Source organism: Anomaloglossus baeobatrachus, chromosome 6, assembly GCF_048569485.1.
Source record: "Anomaloglossus baeobatrachus isolate aAnoBae1 chromosome 6, aAnoBae1.hap1, whole genome shotgun sequence".
Taxonomy (NCBI): domain Eukaryota; kingdom Metazoa; phylum Chordata; class Amphibia; order Anura; family Aromobatidae; genus Anomaloglossus; species Anomaloglossus baeobatrachus.
In genome coordinates this window covers 210,349,195-210,368,255 of record NC_134358.1, presented here as the reverse complement: position 1 = coordinate 210,368,255, position 19,061 = coordinate 210,349,195, and the positions used below count along the sequence as shown (strand labels likewise).

Genomic DNA, 19,061 nt, shown 5'->3' with positions numbered 1-19,061 from the left:
CTGGGTTACCAATTCTTAAGCTGGGTTTACACACTGCAACATCGCAAAGGACATCGCTGTAACGTCACCGGTTTTGTGACGTAACAGCGACCTCCCTAAGTCTCTGCTAAGTCGCCGGTGAGCTGTCAAACAGGCAAACCTGGCCAACAACTCAACAGCGATCCGGACCTGCAGAGCGACCTAGCTGGTTGTTGGGGATGTTGATAAGCAGCCTTTTGAAAGGGAAGTTGCTAACAAAGTCGCTGCAAAGTCTTCACACACTGAAACTTCATGCTGCACAACGGGAAACAAAGGACCTAGGAATGGTCCTGAACGATTTGTAACGATTACAACTTCACAGCAGGGGCCGGGTCGCTGATAAGTTTCACACACTGCAACATCGCAAACAACATCGCTATTGCGTCACAAAACCGGTGACGTTACAGCGATGTCGTTTGAGATGTTGCAGTGTGTAAACCCAGCTTTATATCCTTTTTACCTTTCTAGGATGCTCTTATGCTCTTCCATCCAGTCTGCCATGTCTATTCTTCAATATAATTTCATGCTGATATTATCATCTTGAGAAGACATCATTAATTCCATCTCAAGATTAGTAGGAAACAGGTGGGCCGTTAATCTTACCCAAGTGTTTACTATAATTCCACCATAGTGTACTATAGAAGTCTATATGATTTTTGAATTTTTATTCATTAGGAATGTTCAATTATGGCCTTTTTATTACTTCAAATTTTTATTCCAAAAAATAGATGCAAAACCATATCAGTATAGAGTAGTAGTAGAGTGTAAAACAAAAGCAAGGAACCACCAGGTGCTGTTGGAAAGAATGACGGCTCATAAGTAGGTGTACGATAACTTTATTTAGGCTATGCCATATGATCTGATGAAGGCAACTGTTCGGTGCTGAAATATGTAGTTTCACTTACAGCATCGCCTTTTGGTTCCTTGTTCTTTGTCCACACTCTTCTGCATTCACTGTTTTTTTTTAAACTTTTAAACAGAGTTTTGCCTGTTCGAAGCACATCTTGCCATGGTGAGCAGCTCTCATTAACATGCATTTACCCTGCAAGATAAATGTGAATTGTTAAAAACACTCATTTCAAGATAATCCTGTAATGTAAACAGGTTACCAATCACTTGATGAATAAGAAAAATGCTTGTTTATTGGGTGAAATTATTTTTTGAGCAGACATCGTTCTTGGTGGTGTGTTGTCCTATGTAAACAGGACTCACACTAACTGGTATGGCAGCATATGTGCAATGAGCTGTCAAGTATACATTGCTCATCATGTACTGTGATCAGCGCGTGTAAAAAGGCATTTCAATTAGTGATGTGTTGGTTAGGAAGAATCTGACACAAGGAGCCGGCTCTCTGCTGTGACTGACAGGAGCCATCCCCCAGTGAGAGCCTCTAAATTCTCTTAATAGCTCTCACTGTGCATAAAAGTCCGGTGTTCAGTTAACAAAACCCCACCCACCTGGACAAAACCCTTCCCACTCAACAATTTAATTGGCCCATTGTGAGTGGGCAAGGTTTGCCAGTGGGTGGGCATGGTTTCAGCAGTGTTAACATAGTCTTAAAATATGTGTTCACCTGGGATGAACAAATATTTGATAGAGATCCATTTAGGATCCAAAAGATCTGGCTTTTTTTAGTGAACGAGCCATGTGAGACGGATCACCAAAAAGAGCCGGACTGCCCATCACTAATTTCAATCACCGTCGATTAGTAGGCTTTTACCAATCGTCCGCTGCATTGTGCCAGTAGCTGGTCCATGTAAATGTACCCATATTTTAACTGTTACCCTGCTTACTCCAAACCTGTACACTGTAGAGCGACCCCATTTTGTCTTTTTGGTTTAGATTGCGAATAGAATGTTGGGTATTTTATACAAATAAAATGATATTGACATATCATATCGCACCTTGTTTGTCTTTCTCAACTCTATTCCATTCAAAATAAATCAAATTATATCCTTAAATTAAAAGATTTCAGCTTTTGTGTCTTCCCTGTTATTTACAGTCTTAATTGTGCTCATTCGAGTAGAGAAAAAAATTGATTTTTTTTTTGGGGGGGGGGATGTTATGACATAGATTAATACAGTACCATCGTAGGGGATGTTAGAACAATTTATTTGTATTAATCATTTTTATTCCTTGGGAATAACATCATTGATAGTACATATCATTAGCAGCCTCTAGATGTATCCTGCATATTTGCAATCTACTCCTCCCCGGTATCTTAGCTTCTTTGTTACAAAAGCTAAACCTGTTACAAATAAATACTTGTTAATAATTTGATAATTTGAAGATGTTAGGTTCATACCATCTGTGAATCTTAGTTGTGATTAAAGAGCTAATCCTAATACCCATTATTCCTAATGACAAGACCAAGCAGGCTTAAAGCATTAGCTGTCGGAAGCCAAAGAGAAGAAGCAATGAAGGATATCTGCAATCTTAGACACAATTGAGGAATTGGCCCGTCCTCCTCACAACAAAAGTGATACAAAAGAATTACACCCTCACTAAAGTCTATTTCCTCGTATAATCACACAAAATGATTTTTCTTAAATATGATAATAAATCACAGGAAAAAATCAATGTGGCAGGGCCCAACTGCTCGGCCTGATAACGCATCAATCAATATTTAGTATTTAGATTTTAATTAATACATAGCAGAGCAGGGCCCTTTTAGGAGAGAAATATTATCTCAGATAAAAATATCCTGCACCTTTGGCATGCAAAAGTTGTTGGTTATATCTGTCATTGATCAATCTGCTACAGTTGTGATTAAAAACCCTTTGAAAATAGCAGACAAGCGCACAAACACATTGAGCCAGGCAGTGTATTTGATCCTGTTTCTGCATAAATACTATTGTGGAACATTGGAAAACCCTTTCAGTGCCGATCAGATTCTTTTGTTATATAAATGGTCTTTAGTTGAGAATTTGCACTTTGTATATTCTTTGCAGAATTTATTTATATTCAGAACACTATTCATTATTTACCTCTGATTCCATATACGGTCTGCCCAAATGTAAAATGATGTTTAATGCAGATTGCAGGCCCCATTAATTGTGCACAATCCTCTAAATGGATGGGGCAGTTGGTTTACAATGTGCCTCAATCATTAAGAGGCGCACCACACTTTATGAATATAGCACCTCTTACAAGTGCTGTGCGCCACCAGCTGAAAAATCAGAGATTAGAGTACCTTTCTTGAGTTAGTTACTAGAGTGGCTTCCCTTTTCATGAATATGATGGGTGGGCATGGCCAATCTCTGTCCCACCTATGTTCTGCCCGTATTGCCATAGCCAGATGGGACTAGTGGGAAAACACCAAAAGCTGCATTATTTTTGCAAAAGTTCCAAATTGTGCAAATATTTTAGCAACTTAAAGGGAACCTGTCATGTTGATTTTTGATATTAAAGCGCCCCCAATGTGCTTTAAATGATGCAATGTGTATCACTAACATGGTTTAAATTTTTTTCCCATGTATCTATCTTACCTATAAAAAGACTTTATATGCTTAGGTGAATGCAGTAAATACCTTAGGTTTCAGTCATAGGAGCAAAGTTTTTGCTGGGTTCAGTCACTGTTACTCAAGTTCAGGCATGATTCTATTTTTGAACTTAGTCACGCCTCCAGCATTGTAATTAATTACACCACAGGTCCTTCAACATCACTTCTCTGATGAACTCCGCCCATTATGATCACATGATCATGACATCAGCACAGGTCCTTTACAACCACTTCTCTTCTGCTGATCACCACAGGTCCTTCACCACCACTTCTCTGCTGAGCTCCGCCCATTATGGTCACATGATTATGACATCAGCACAGGTCCTGCACAGCCACTTCTCTTCTACAACATTGGAGAAGTGGTGTTGAAGGATCTGTGCTGATGTCTCGTTCATGTGACCGTAATGGGCTCAGCTCAGCAGAGAAGTGATGTTGAAGGACCTGTGGTGTAAACAATTACAATGCTGGGGGCGTGACTTAATTAAAAAAATGATCATGCCTGAACTTGAGTAACAGTGACTGATCCCAAAAAAAGCGCCGCCCCTATGACTGACACCTAAGGTATTTACTGCATTCCCTTAAGCATACTTAAGATACATTTATAGACTTTTTATTTTTTAAAACCATGTTAGTGATACACAGTGCAGCATTTAAAACACATTGGAATCAGTTTAATATCAAAAAATGTCATGATAAGTTCCTTTTAACCCCTTCACCCAGAGTGATTTTCCATTTAAGGTTGTTTTTTTTATTTCCTTCTTGCTAGAAGCACCTAGGATGTCAGGTCAAGGATGCCAGCTGCAAAAGTGAAAAGTGCCCTGGTCCAGTGGATATTGAGGAGAAACCCCCCAATTAGGACATCACAAATCTCTTTGCTCAATTCCATTGTTAAGTAGAGCACAAATTGAAAAGAAAATGGTGATGTTAATACATTGTGATGGACTAGTGACCAAAATGATTTTTCTATTTACATATGTGACGCCCCTGGACTATCAGGTCGTCACAGGGAACTGCACAAACTGCCCTTCAATGCGGAATTCCACCTCCCTCTTGGTTCTGGGTCCCTATCTTAATGGTGTTGTCTCCAACAGCAAATCAAATCCTAGATACACCCTGCACCACACCCACCAGACACACCAATGTATGGCTTTGATTGAATGGAGTTGCCCACCTGGGGGGTCAGGGAGGGGAGGTGAGGAGTGTAGTTAGTTGAGAGTTGAGGGAGAGTGAGAGAGGAAGTCAGGAGCGGTGGCTCCTGGTGAAGTTACCTTGGGTAACTTGGGTAATGGGTACCTCGTTTTGGAGGAAACGGCTATCGGATGTCCATGTCATCGAGTGCAATACACAAGTTAGAGATAATGGAGGTGGAAGAGGAGTCCACTTCAGATGAAGAGGATCCAGCCGAGACCATTGATGTAGTGGTGCCCATATGCTGACACTGTGGCTTGCCAGGGCACTTTGCAAGAGTGTGCCCGGGGGGTGCCTGACATTAGAGGGACCGAAACCTGCAAGTTTCTTAAGGTTTTGTGTGGACTGTCACCTTTGTTGAACGTTCTCCAGAGTTTCAAAAAGAGGAGGCTGTCAGGGATCGGTTGAAGGGTCCATGATGGAAGGTGACAGAAAAGTTATGCTATAAATAGACTGTGCCCTCCTTGTTGAACCTTTTTCCACCCTTTGTTATAGGGAAAAGACCATCAGAGCCTTGGACGGTGCAGTGCTGGTAGACGGCACAAGGAGGCCCCGGTGGGGGGGCGGTGCAAAAGGACAACGGCTACCAGGTTGCTCAGGACTGCTACCAGAGTCGTCTTTTCAACACCCGGGACCTTAACCTGGTCACGGACCCATGGATAGGAATGCAGCGGGTCAGGTTGTTTGGGTGGCGGGTTGATGGGATCCGGGACTTTGGGACTGGACTGTTGCAGGAAGAAGCTGCAGCAGAGTAGTTTGAGCCTTTGCTACTAACATAACCGGTAGCGTTCCATAGTTAAAAGGATGAACTCTAACAGTTAAAGTAACGTTTAAGTAATGTGCCTCCCTAATGTGGGATGAAAAACCTGTAAAAATCTTATCCCCTTTTTCCTTGCAGTTGCAAAAATAAACCTCTGGATGTCCTGTAGCTCGAGGATGAGGTACATTTAACCAAGGGGGAATGTGACGCCCCTGGACTATCAGGTCATCACAGGCTACTGCACAAACTGCCCTTCTGTGCGGTATTCCACCTCCCACTTGGTTCTGGGTCCCTATCTTAATGATGTTGTCTCCAACAGCAAATAAAATCCTAGATACACCCTGCACCACACCCATCAGACACACCAGTGGACGGCTTGAGTGGAATAGAGTCGCCCACCTGGGGGGTTAGGGAGGGGAGGTGAGGAATGTAGTTAGTTGAGGGAGAGTGAGAGAGGAAGTCGGGAGGGGTGGCTCCTGGAGAAGTTATCTAGGTTGCAGACGGTGGCCTGGGCCTAGAGGAGTCGGACCCCCGGTTGTAGGGGATTGTGGCAAGGTGCCTGGACCTGTCGTGGAGGACAGCCGACAGCCTAGCACTGTCACCGGTCCGGGACCGAAGGCACGACGGGGTACACGGACCCTAGGTCGGGGAGTAGCTTAAGGCAACCCGACAATTTACCTGAGGAGAACAGAGCCTTTATGATCTGTTCCAACTCGCTCCAGAATCGGGGCACTAGCACAACGAGGGGGATAGGACTTTCTAACCCAAAACGCTCCAGAAAATCCAAAGCGTGAGCCCTGAGAGCAAGCTCCCACACTTAGCCACAGTGGGGAGCGGGCCCAGCAAGTTCCATACTACTGGGCTACCAAGTTGAAGTTAAACTTAGTACCAGGAGGCAGGTCATGGATCACCAGGCAACACCATAGGGGACGGGACCCGGACAAGCTCCCCTCAGCGGCAACGGTACTAAAGAATTGGTTTACCCAGTTCTCCGCATCTGCTTATGAACTGAGTGAGTGCGAGAGTGACCCCTGCACCCCATGGCATCGCCGACACCAAGTCCCGGGGCATTCCCTTTACCCATGACGGGCTACGAAAGCTTGCTGCCCCACTTCATCCCCCCGGGTAGTCCCAATAGCAGCGGCGGCACTCCCAAATTACTGTACACCATGGGTGGCATCACGAACTATACATCAACTTCCCTATAAATACCCCCTTTCATTTGAGTGACCGCACGACCCCGGGTCCATAGACCCTCGAGCCACAGCGAATCCAGATCCGAGCAGCTCGGCTGCTTCCCCGGCGGCGGCACACATATTGATATAAAAAATTGTAAAAATGATACCTAACTTTTACAATATGATAAAAAAATGGTCAGTTACTGATGCTAGTGTTATGCAGACGTTCAGTACACACAGAACAGGAAATTCAATTTCTCTGCTTCTGCACCTGTGCCTCCAAGGTACTCCAACTGCACAGTCCATAATGGCCCCTGCACAGAACTGGAATATCCCTGACCGCAGGACTAGGAGTTGACTTCTCGGGCCTTGCTTCCTGATCAGCCTTCAAGCTATATCGCGTACCTCCTAAGGAACCAGAGAAACAGTTGCTAAGCACAACAACAACAACAGAGCACTAATACAAAAAAAGACAAAACCCAAAAGTGAGGTAACACAAAATACATGCACAAGTGGAATAAGGAGAAACAATAAGTGCTAGCAAGAGTTACCTCCTATGACCTAACAAAAAAACAGAAAATATGTATAAATAAAGACAAGAGAAAACACAGACCACACAAAAACATAAAAACAAAGACTGTGGCTGGCAGTGTTCTGGGACTGACTGCTTAGGCTGCTTTCACACTTCTGTTTTTTCCTGTGCAGCACAACCCGGCGCTTTGCAGAAAGTCCGCAACCATTTTTTTTTGCCGCCGGTTGCGTTTTTTTTTGCACAGACTTTCATTAGTGCCAGATTGTGCCGCATGGGCTTGCGTTGGGTCCGGTTTTTGCCGCATGCGGCAGATTTAGCCAATGCGGCGGCCGGATGGAACCCTGCCTGGCACGTTTTTTTGTCCGGCAAAAAAACCCGCATCATCGGCTGGATGCGGCGCGATTTGCAATGCATGCCTATGGACACCGCATGAGGCGTCCTGCGGCAAACACCGCATCCGGCCGCCGCATGCGTTTTTTTCCACTGCACATGCTCAGTAGCGTGCCGCAAGTGGCAAAAACTGGACGGGTTGCATGTCAAAAACTTATGCAAAGGATGCGGTATTGTCGTCGCATCCGTTGCATAGGTTTTAGAGCCGCATTGGCCGGCTCTGCTAAAACCGGAGGTGTGAACGCAGCCTCAGCTAAATAGCTTAGCAATGAAACTGAACAGGGCACATCTGGAAATCCCAGAACCTCCAAGTCTCAGAGTGAGCGACTGAGGTGTTACTGAACACATCAACAGCTCAGCATGCCCCTGCACTAGATTGGACAATTCAGCTGTCAATCAACATACCAACAGCTCAGCATGCCCCCGCACTAGATTGGACAATTCAGCTGTCAATCAACATACCAAGAGCTCAGCATACCCAGAATCTATAGTGCAGAGGTCACCTATTGCATCCGAGACGCACAGGGGGAATAGTGACACGTCTACTATTTGTACACATGCCCTTTTGAGATTGACACAATCCTTCTACAAGGTATTTAAAAATAAATTTAATTATTTAAATGATTTCACTGTTGTGGTACTTCGATTACTATTTTACATTATAGCTTGGTTTAATTTTCTTAGCAATATTTTAAAGTAGACCTATCCTTTGCTACCCCACTGTGTTTTAGCATGTTATAGCAAGAAAAACAAGAGGTCGGTCTAAAGGAGCGCTAAAGAAGGAAGAGGGACTGGAAGGATTTTTAAAAACGTATCCAAACCTTTTTATTATTGGTCCCTTATATGCCACAACACATTTCAACAACCAGTGTGTTGTCTTCCTCAGGTGATATAAGACTAAGGACCAGGGGGCACTCACTGCGAATGGAAGAAAAGCAATTCCGGCAGCAAAAAAGGAAAGGGTTCTTTACAGTTAGAGCAGTCACACTGTGGAATGCCCTACCACAAGAGGTAGTAATGGCAGATACTAAAACAGCTTTTAAAAATGGGCTCGATGATTTCCTCAGTTCACACAACATTGTTGGTTATAAGTGACTTAGGGACAAAATGTAGCATTGGTGGAGGAAGGTTGAACTAGATGGACCTAGGTCTTTTTTCAACCTATGTAGCTATGATGTAAGTTGCAGTTATTTATTCCAAAGGGTGCACCAATTACAATGGGGGAGTATGATTAAGTTCAAAAATGAATGCTGCCTGAACTTGATTGACAGTGACTGATCGCAGCAAAAGCTCACCCCAGTGACTGAAACCTAAAGTATGTACTGCATTCACCAAAGCATATAAAGTCTTTTTTCAACCCTTTAACGACTGCAGGCAGTAATATTACGACATAGTTTTAATCCCCACCAGCTGCCCCGGGCAGTCAGGGGGATCCGCGCACATGTCAGCTGATTTGTACAGCTGACATACACTGTGTGCAGAATTATTAGGCAAATGAGTATTTTGATCACATGATACTTGTTATACATGTTGTCCTACTCCAAGCTGTATAGGCTTGAGAGCCAACTAACAATTAAGTAAATCAGGTGATGTGCATCTCTGTAATGAGGAGAGGTGTGGTGTAATGACATCAACACTCTATATAAGGTGTGCTTAATTATTAGGCAATTTCCTTTCCTTTGGCAAAATGGGTCAGAAGAGAGATTTGACAGTCTCTGAAAAGTCCAAAATTGTGAGATGTCTTGCAGAGGGATGCAGCAGTCTTGAAATTGGCAAACTTTTGAAGCGTGATCACCGAACAATCAAGCGTTTCATGGCAAATAACCAACAGGGTTGCAAGAAGCGTGCTGGGCAAAAAAGGCGCAAAATAACAGCCCATGAATTGAGGAAAATCAGCGTGAAGCTGCTAAGATGCTATTTGCCACCAGTTTGGCCATATTTCAGAGCTGCAATGTTACTGGAGTATCAAAAAGCACAAGGTGTGCCATACTCAGGGACATGGCCAAGGTAAGGAAGGCTGAAAAACGACCACCTTTTAACAAGAAACATAAGATAAAATGTCAAAACTGGGCCAAGAAATATCTTAAGAATGATTTTTCAAATGTTTTATGGACTGACGAATTGAGAGTGACTCTTGATGGGCCAGATGGATGGGCCAGAGGCTGTATCAATAAAGGGCAAAGACCTCCACTCCGACTCAAACCCCAGCAAGGTGGAGGTGGGGTACTGGTATGGGTTGGTATCATCAAAGATGAACTTGTGGAACCTTTACAGGTTGAGGATGGAGTGAAGCTCAACTCCCAGACCTACTGCCAGTTTCTGGAAGACAACTTCTTTAAGCAGTGGTAGAGGAAGAAGTTGGTATCTTTCAAGAAAAACATGATTTTCATGCAGGACAATGCTCCATCACATGCATCAAACTACTCCACAGCGTGGCTGACCAGTAAAGGTCTAAAAGATGAAAAAATAATGACATGGCCCCCTTGTTCACCTGATCTGAACCTCATAGAGAACCTGTGGTCCCTCATAAAATGTGAGATCTACAGGGAGGGAAAACAGTACACCTCTCGGAACAGTGTCTGGGAGGCTGTGGTTGGTGGCTGCTGCACGCAATGTTGATAGTAAACAGATCAAGCAACTGACAGAATCTATGGATTATAGGCTGTTTAGTGTCATCATAAAGAAAGGTGGTTATATTGGTCACTAATTTTTTGGGGTTTTGTTTTTGCATGTCAGAAATGTTTATTTCTAAATTTTGTGCAGTTATATTGGTTTACCTGGTGAAAATAAATGAGATGGAAATATATTTGGTTTTTATTAAGTTGCCTAATAATTCTGCACAGTAATAGTTACCTGCACAAACAGATACCCTCCTAAGATAGCCAAATATAAAAAAACCCACTCCAACTTCACAAAATATTAAGATTTGATATTTATGAATCTTTTGGGTTGATTGAGAACATAGTTGTGCCGCCACCGTGCCAGCAGCCGGCGCTGCTCGGGTCCGGGCCTTCAGCGGTGGTGGCTCGAGGGACCCGGGGGTCTCGCGGACATGCTGAATATAAAGGGGGACGTAGATGTATGGGCTAGACCGTAATAAGTTTGTGACGCCACCCATGGTGTGTGGTGAGGTGGGACACCCCCGCTGCTGTTATGGGGCACCCGGGGGAGATGTTGTGCAGCAAGTTGTTAACCCCTCTGTGGGTAGGGATGGTGGCCCCGGGGCCCGGTGGCTCGGAGCAGGGGATGGCGACTGCAATGGATGTTGGTGTACTCACTGTTAGTAAAACACACAAGTCTCTGGTAAACCAAGGTGTTGGTGGCCGGTGCCGCCGCTGGTCGCGTTCGAGTCCTTCACCCGGCTGGAAGTCTCTATCCTTTTCCTGCACTGCTTTGTGGAAGGTGGACTTTCCTAGTGTGAAAGTCAGGAGTCCGCTCCCGGCTGGATGTGGCCTACAGAGCCGTGCCCGCAGACACTGGCCCGTGGGATCTATGGGCCCTGACGGTGACCTCTTATCCCTAATCGGTGGGCTGTTGTCTTCTATGAGGGACTTTGGGTGGGACAGGACCTCTAGTCCTGGCCTTTAATTAACCAGCTCCAGTTGGTTCTGGTCTTGGCTTCAGGGTCCGAGTACCCCCATTTGTGCTCCGGTTTCCGGGTCGGTTCCCTGTGTCGGTACCGGTGGGCTACAACCCTGTCCCGATCCACCTCAGTTCCACCGAGCCGTCTTCCCGTCTCCAGCTGATGGAGACCACCGTCTGCCTCCTAGCCAGAGGCACCAGGGCTTCTACCCTGGTACCGTTCAACTTGAACTTCCCTGCTGGAGCTACACTTAGCTCCAGCCCACACTCCTCTCCAAAATGAACTCCAGACTACAACTGACTGTTTTCCCGCCCCAGGCTGTCTAGACCCCTGGGTGGACATGCCGCAACCGCCTGGTCACTCCCACTGGTGTGTCTATCCTTCCCTAAGGGGGGGGTGACTAGGGTTTTCTGGTTGGCTGTGTGTTTCCTAGTGAGGGAAGGTGTTATGCAGGGGCCTAACTGTGACTACCTGGTTTTGCCAGGGCGTCACACTCCCCCCACCATTTATTTAAGTGGAAAAAGATAAGAAGAATAAAACAGTTACAAGTATAATAACATATGTACAATTAGGTATACTTAGTTTTCTTCCTTTACGGGAGGCATGTTACTTAAACTTTGCACATATAAACAACCGGGACGGGACGGACCGGGTCCTTCTCACCTCACCCACTTAAAACAACCTATCCCTGATGCCACCTCTAAAACACAGGTTGGCACCACTTGCCCAAGTCTAGGATAGGTCCGGGTGTTGCCCAAATGGGCCGGGTAAAAAGTTCCTTACTCGGCAGTCCTTTTTTAAGGGCCCCACGTCCAGGGGACCCCTGACCCGGAGGGTAGTCACCGGTTTTGCTGGGGACAGGGCCTCGGCCGACTCTACCGCAGGCCCTTCCTCCAACCAGCCTCTCCAGAGACTGCGGCTTAGTGAAAAGGTTGGTCAGGGATTATTTACAAGACCCAAAAGTTTATGGGCTGTTTTGCAAGTTTTAAGCTATTGTCTTTTTGAACTTTAAAACGGGACTGTGAAACAACATCAGTCGGTCACAACGGGGGACTTCAACTTTTTGGTAGCCGGGAACCGCTACCTATTCCATTCTCTGACATGGGTCTCCAGTACCACCTCCATATGGTACACTGCTCCGGACCCCGATGGTAGCTTGCCATAGGTGATCTTTCTCTGTATAAATGCGGGCATGCACATCCGCTTTACCCTTTCCTCGGGCAGCGATCTCCCTGCGTAGCTGCTGTTGCTGCCGCTCCCAGTACGGGGCACGGGTTCCGTGCCTCGCCTCCTCCTCAGGAGCCAGGCCCACTCGGGTGCCCTCTGCACCGGCTACGACCAGCCTCTCATACTGCCATGGGCCCCACCGATCAGTGGCCTGCTCTGCCTTTCCGCAGGTGCACACTGGCTGCCCCACAGCTGGGACGGGGCACTTGGGAGCGGCCGACACCGCGGCCGGGGTCGACCTCCGGTCGGGCTCTGCCTCTGTTGCAGCCAGGCGCACCTCGCGGGGCCGACGCCATCACTATTGTGGCTGGTCGGACTGCCGGAGCCGTCGTCATCACCGTTGTGGTCGGGCCAGCTGCCGGAGCCGATGTCATCACTGGTGCGGCTACACTCAGGGCCGGATGGGATGTCGTCAGCGGTGCCGGAGCGATGGTGATGGAAAGGCCTGAGGGCCCAGCAGCTGGGTCATCCCCTTAGATGGTATGGGCTCTGCTGCGTTGGCTGCGGACATGGGCAACGAGGGAGACGGCGTGGTGGACGGGAGCAGGCCGGGCCCCTCAGCCGGGACGGCCAGTTCCTGGGGTACATAGGGACGTGGATCATTGCTTATCTGCTCCTCCGAGATCATCTCCACTTCGCGTGCCTGGACAGCTGCAGCCATACCCTTCATCTCCGATGCCCAGTTCACCAGCATGAAGTGGGCTTGGGCCTGAATACTCCAACACATCCTGCCGCGTTGATGTCCAGGAACGGGTTTCAGCAGAGTCCTAGCGTCCCTGCACTTCACAGCGCTAGTTACATGCTGCTCCGTCCTCCCTCTCAGTCTTTTCTGACGGCACTTCTTTCTCTTTCTGTGGCCTGCTAGTTTTGTTTTTCGACTTCCGGGCTCGGTTTCCGGCCACATTCCCAGGGGGCGGGGCTTCGGCTTTCGCGCCCTTTTCTCGGGGAAGAAGATGCTGGGCTGTAGTTTTCGCGCCCAAAATGACGGCAAAATGGCGACTTCTGAAAATTTGGCAACGGATCACCGCTGACTGTCCAACACAAGGTGCACTTCCACAAGGTAAGTGGATGGGTAAGTATCCTGTTCGTGACACCAAGTTTCGGGGTGTGCTGCCCCCGTGCCAGCAGCTGGCGCTGATCAGGTCCAGGCCTTCAGGGGTGGTGTCTCGAGGGTCTCAGGAACCAGGGGTCTCGCGGACACGCTGAATAAATTGGGGACGTAGATGTATGGGCTAGGCTGTAATAAGTTCGTGATGCCACCCATGGTGTGTGGTGAGGTGGGACACCCCCGCTGCTGTCACCCCTCCGTGGGTAGGGATGGTGGCCCCGGGACCCGGTGGCTCGGAGCAGGGGATGTTGGTGTACTCACTGTTAGTAAAACACACAAGTCTCTAGTAAACCAAGGTGATGGTGGCCGGTGCCGCAGCCGGTCGCGTTTGGGTCCCCCACCCGGCTGGTAGTCTCTATACTTTTCCTGCACTGCTTTGTGTAAGGTGGACTTTCCTAGTGTGAAACTCAGGAGTCCGCTCCCAGCTGGATGTGGCCTAAAGAGCCGTGCCCACAGATGCTGGCCCGTGGCATCTATGGGCCCTGGCGGTGACCTCTTATCCCTAATTGGTAGGCTGTTGTCTTCTATGAGGGAGTTTGGGTGGAACAGGACCTCTAGTCCTGGCCTAAATCGGTTAATTAACCAGTTCCCCTTGGTTGTGGTCCTGGCTTCAGGGTCTGAGTACCCCCCCTTTGTGCTCCGGTTTCCGGGTCGGTTCCCCGTGTCGGTACTGGCGGGCTACAACCCTGTCCTGTTCCACCTCAGTTCCACCGAGCCGTCTTCCCGTCTCCTGCTGATGGAGACCACCGTCTGCCTCCTAGCCAGAGGCCCCAGGGCTCCTACCCTGGTATCGTTCAACTTGAACTTCCCTGCTGGAGCTACACTTAGCTCCAGCCCACACTCCTCTCCAAACTGAACTCCAGACTACAACTGACTGTTTTCCCGCCCCTGGGCTGTTTAGACCCCTGGGTGGGCGTGTCTTAACTGCCTGGTCACTCCCACTGGTGTGTCTATCTTTCCCTAAGGGCGGGGTGACTAGGGATTTCTGGTTGGCTTTGTGTTTCCTAGTGAGGGAAGGTTTTTTCCAGGGGCCTAACTGTGACTTCCTGGTTTTGCCAAGGTGTCACATAATTGTTGATCAATAATAAAAAAAATCCTCTAAAATACAACTTTCCTAATAATTCTGCACACGGTGTATATAACTCCTTAAATGGCACTGTCAAAATGTGACAGCGACCATTTTAATGGCATTCACGGTAGATTTGTACTCATTGACCTTCACCAGAAGTAACATGACGTGATCACGTGGATCTGAAGGTTGTCATGGTAGCACAGGGTCATGTGATGACTCCTGTAGCTCACATGACTCAGGTCCTGTAACCAGCAGCCGAGTACTACAGGTTAGAAAAGATGATCATTTCTTCGGATCTGAGCATTGTTACTCTGATCGGGAGAAAAGAATGAGCGATCTGACTGCTGATCCTTATAGCCCCCTAGCAGGACTAGTAAAACTTTTAAAAAAAGTAAAAAAAGCTTTAAAAATTAAAAAAAAAAAACCTAAACGTTCAAATCACCCCCCTTTCACCACATTGAAAATTAAAGGGTTAAAAAAAGTAAAAATATACACACATTTGGTATCACTGTACTCAAAAATGGCAGCTCTATCAAAATATAAAATCAATTAATCTGATCTGTAAACGGCGTAGCGGCAAAAAAATTTCAAATGCCAAAATTACGTCTTTTGGGCGCCGCAAATTTTGCGCAATTTGGCGATCAAAATGTATCATCTGCACAAAAATGGTACTGTTAAAAACGTCAGCTCAAGATGCAAAAAAACTCCATCACTGAGCCATAGATCCCGAAAAATGAGAACACTACGGGTTGTGGATAATGGTGCAATACGTGCACCAATTATTTTGGACAAACTTTTTTTTATTTTAACTCCTTAGATAAAAGTAAACCTATACATGTTTGGTGTCTACAAACTTAATCATAACCCTAATATAAATTCATAGAAGGCGTAATGGCAAACAAAACCAGAACTCCCCCATCCCCCGAAAAATTACCAAACTTTATTAACCAAAATACTTAATTGTGCAAGTAGAACCCGGTTGCTTCACATAAAAATCAGGAAAGGGGCCCAGGGCAGCAATTCCCTGATATCTCCCTCCCTGACCGCGGAGGTTGGCAACCTAAATCTAGTGCGGTGATACCCCAGCTCAACGATGACTAGTCCTTCTGACCCTATGCTGAGTACCAAGGTGCTGCTGATCTAGATGAAGGGCTTACAAAATTCACAGTGAACATTCCACATTCATTCAGACCATTTTTGTATCATCCTAGATGGATTTCCCACCCCACTAGCATTCAAATTATCCAGTGATTGCTTTATAGATAGCTCTTTGTAGACAATCCTACTGACTCGGATGACAATTGCGGGGCAAAAAATCCTCTCAGCTAAATTAGCAATTGTTAGGGTCAGAACAGCAAGGCAGATATAAATTATTTGTGTTCAAAAATACTCATCATAATTGATGATAAAAAACAAGATCCAATGGCCAGTACTTAGCTACACTCAGCAGCTCATTGCCCGACGTTTTTCTCCCCCAAGAGAAATCAGTTGGAGGTTCATCAGGAGCTATCCTCAATCAGACCTGGTTTTACTTACACAATTAAGTATTTTGGTTAATAAAGTTTGATAATTTTCCGGGTTTTTTTTTCCGGTTTTGTTTGTGTCTACAAACTTGTAAGGACCTGAGGCATCCAACCAACACATTAGTTTTACCATATAGTGAACATGAGGAATAAAATATCTCATAAACAATAATGTAACCGCACTTTTTTTGCAATTTTTCGTACTTGGAATTTTTTTGCCTTTTTCCAGTACACTATATGGTAAAACTTATGGTTTCATTTAAAAGTGCAATGCATCCTACAAAAAACAAGCCCTCACATGGCAAGATTGACTGAAAAATAAAAAAAGTTACGGCTCTCGCAAAAAGGGGAGCAAACAACAAAAACGGAAAATCACCCGGTCATGAAGGGGTTTAAAAAAAGAATCGTGCCTGAACTTGAGTGACAGTGACTGAACCCATCAAAACCTCACCCCTTTAGCTGAAACCTAAAATGTGCACTGCATACACCAAAGCATATAAACACATTTATTTTTTTTTAAACCATGGTAGTAAAGCACATTGCATCATTGAAAACATATTAGGGGTGGTTTAATATATATATATATATATATATATATATATATATATATATATATATATATATATATATATATATAAAAAATGACAGGTTCCCTTTAAAGTTTCTGCCTGTCATAGTGAGTCACAGGAAAAAAAAAAACAGTTCAAAAAACAAATAATTAATGAAATATAAAGCCATACACTATGGTAAGCATTGACTGCTTCTGGAAGACCCCTCCTGTGTTAGAGGAGGAGAACCTACAAGGGGGCAAAACCTAATGATCACAGCAGGGTCCTAACAAAGATACATTTTGTGTGACTGTGTGACTACGCTCTCTACTCCCTTGGGCCCCTGTGCTGCTGCGGGAATATTTACTAGGCTAAATATATTAGAATTCAGGATCAATTTTTGGTAAAAAAAATTGCTTTCCACCAGTTATAATACGTGCTCCAGATACCTTTCGAGCGTTAAAATTTGTTACATCTGAATATATAGAAACCGATGAGTGAGCACAGAAAAATGCCTGTATTGTGGTCAATGAGCATTAGTGTAAAAAGTAAATTCAAACCACAATTGAAAGGAACAAGAATGAATAAGAAAAGACCTGTTTTTATATTAGGAAAAACCTTTCGATTGCTTTCACGGCAGGTTTAACAGGAAAGCAACAAAAAAAAAGAATAAAGGAATGTAAGCTTATTGCAGAAGAACATCACATTAACATCCCGAATGCTACATATGCTACACAAATATAGCAAATCTACAAAATCTCCCCCAAACCATGTCCATGTGTGTACAACACAGGAAGATGTGTGCATGCATTCACATATTGTTTGCACGATAATAAAAGACATGGCTAAAAAAAGATTCCAGGGTGACAGGCATTGGGCAGACAGGGTTGTTAGTTTATGTAGGCTATAGGCAGAGTCGACTGGAAAATTTTGATCACTTTAATTTACTATATCCAGCATGCCTGCTGTACTCGTCCAGCGCCTTTATCAAGCTGTGTGAGGTGGTATTGATTTTTTTATTTTCTATGTAGGATAAGAAGACAGAGAGTTAGGAGCAAGAGTGAATGAAGAACCTTCCTCAGATTACTGCTATTCTCAAGCTTATTGCATCCTGTCGTTTGTAGTTTCAGATGATGTCCAGTGTGTCAGAGATGCTTGAAGCAATAAACAGGGTGAATAACAATAGAAAGGCAATGGGAGAATGGAAAAAAAATAGAATCTACAAAGAAAGTGCAAATGCAGGAAAAAAGTCGAATTTGAAAAGAACACTTGCTATAGGCATTTAGATGTGTGCAGTGCCGGAGCCGGCTGTAAATGTCCATGACAGAATTCACTTTGCTGTCGTATCCTCTGAAGGGCTGGAGGATTTTTTGTCAGTCTGCTGTGAGGTTGAACAAGATATAAGTAAAATAAAACACGTATTCTGGAACTATGCCCTTTGTTGTGTCTTTCTGTTAAACATTTGACTATACAAACATGGAAAAGTGACTGTACTTGATCTAGGTAGAATGTATAAATACAATAGCTCTAGACAAAAAAGCTTACCTATCAAAGATACAATAGAAACTTCAGATGACAACTGCTATTCCTTCCTCATATTACTGAGAACTTGAGATGAACGAATCTTTTGAAATTCAAATTTGTAGACTTTTTCCTAAAAACTTGTGTAAATTTCAATATTGGAAAGCCTGTAATTTCTCATGAAATACACCTGGGGGATAGGATAAGGGAGTTCTCTTTACAGGCAAGAAAGAGAGGACTCCACTGATCATAAGAGGTTACGGTCTACAAAGAGAGAAACCTACCCAGTAACTCTGGAGGTGGAAAATGACTGTAGTGTAAACTGTGCTCCACTGGGAACCGCTGGTCTCAGACCTTGGACTGACCACCAATGTACAAGGTATAATCGGTAAGATGTCATAGCGGCAGGACATTATGAGCAGGCCCGTTAGCCTGCTCTCTGATGTTTCCACAGTATAATAGTGACAGGCATGGGTTTTTACTGTGAACTTCTATAGCTGATTTCACATCTCTGGTATTTTGACGGAAGCCGGATCCGGCACAAATGCAGTACAGTTACATTCATTTACAATGGACGCGCGACACCATGTGGACACATGATTCATACACAACCGCATGTGTCCACATGGTGTCGCACTTCCATTGTACATGAATGTCACTGTACTGTATTTGTGCCGGATCCGGCTTCTGGCAAAATACCGGAGATGTGAAACCAGCCTAATTGAATGTCAAAATATTTGATTTTGCGTGAAACTTCAAATTTCAGTAAATTCGACACAATCTCGATCCTCTTCGAATCAGTCTACGCATCTCTACTGAAAACTATTGTGCTGGGGACGTAGGAACGAATTGTCCTTAATTAAACTGCATGCAGACCATCCTTATGGATGAATCTTAAAAACATTGGACAT

General features: G+C 45.0%; 1 long non-coding RNA gene across 1 annotated transcript in view; it reads right to left on the bottom strand.

The window, feature by feature from the left end:
- Nucleotides 1-854: 854 nt before the first annotated feature.
- Nucleotides 855-19,061, bottom strand: part of LOC142244223 (uncharacterized) — a 40,160-nt gene continuing 21,953 nt past the window's right edge. The window contains exon 3 of the long non-coding RNA XR_012724476.1: nucleotides 855-1,060. This is a non-coding gene — a long non-coding RNA (uncharacterized LOC142244223). The remainder of the gene's footprint in view (nucleotides 1,061-19,061) is intronic.